We start from the raw sequence: 423 nt of genomic DNA on the forward strand, positions 1-423 counted from the left end.
AGCGAAATCTCGGTACAGCATGTCTTCTATATAGCACAGTACGGAAAAATAATTAAGGAAGTTATAAGAAATTATGGCACGGTATTTCAAACAAGATACGAAGTACGGGAAGAAAAAAAAACCATTCTGTACCGTAGCTTACCGACCAGCCTGGCTTTCGAGGACACCCAACGAGCTGACAGCTGTTCCATTAGAGGTACACACTGCACTCTCTTTTGATGGGACGGAAGTCACAGGAGAGCACAAAGCAGTTTGGCGAAAGCTTTTTCTCCGTGTAGAACATGGCCGTTAAAATGCAGCCGGATTCCGTGTACTGAGAGATTCCTTACTCTATGTGTGTCAGACTACTGTACACTCATCGAACCCTCAGTGTCTGTGAACCAATGCTCTGCTCCAATTCAAGAGAAGAAAAATGAGGTTTTT

At 43.7% G+C, this 423-nt stretch overlaps 1 protein-coding gene across 1 annotated transcript in view; it reads left to right on the forward strand.

The window, feature by feature from the left end:
* LOC119589310 (basic proline-rich protein-like) overlaps positions 1-423 on the forward strand; it is a 114,229-nt gene that overhangs the window by 60,502 nt on the left and 53,304 nt on the right.

Source organism: Penaeus monodon, chromosome 25 (genome assembly GCF_015228065.2).
Source record: "Penaeus monodon isolate SGIC_2016 chromosome 25, NSTDA_Pmon_1, whole genome shotgun sequence".
Classification (NCBI taxonomy): domain Eukaryota; kingdom Metazoa; phylum Arthropoda; class Malacostraca; order Decapoda; family Penaeidae; genus Penaeus; species Penaeus monodon.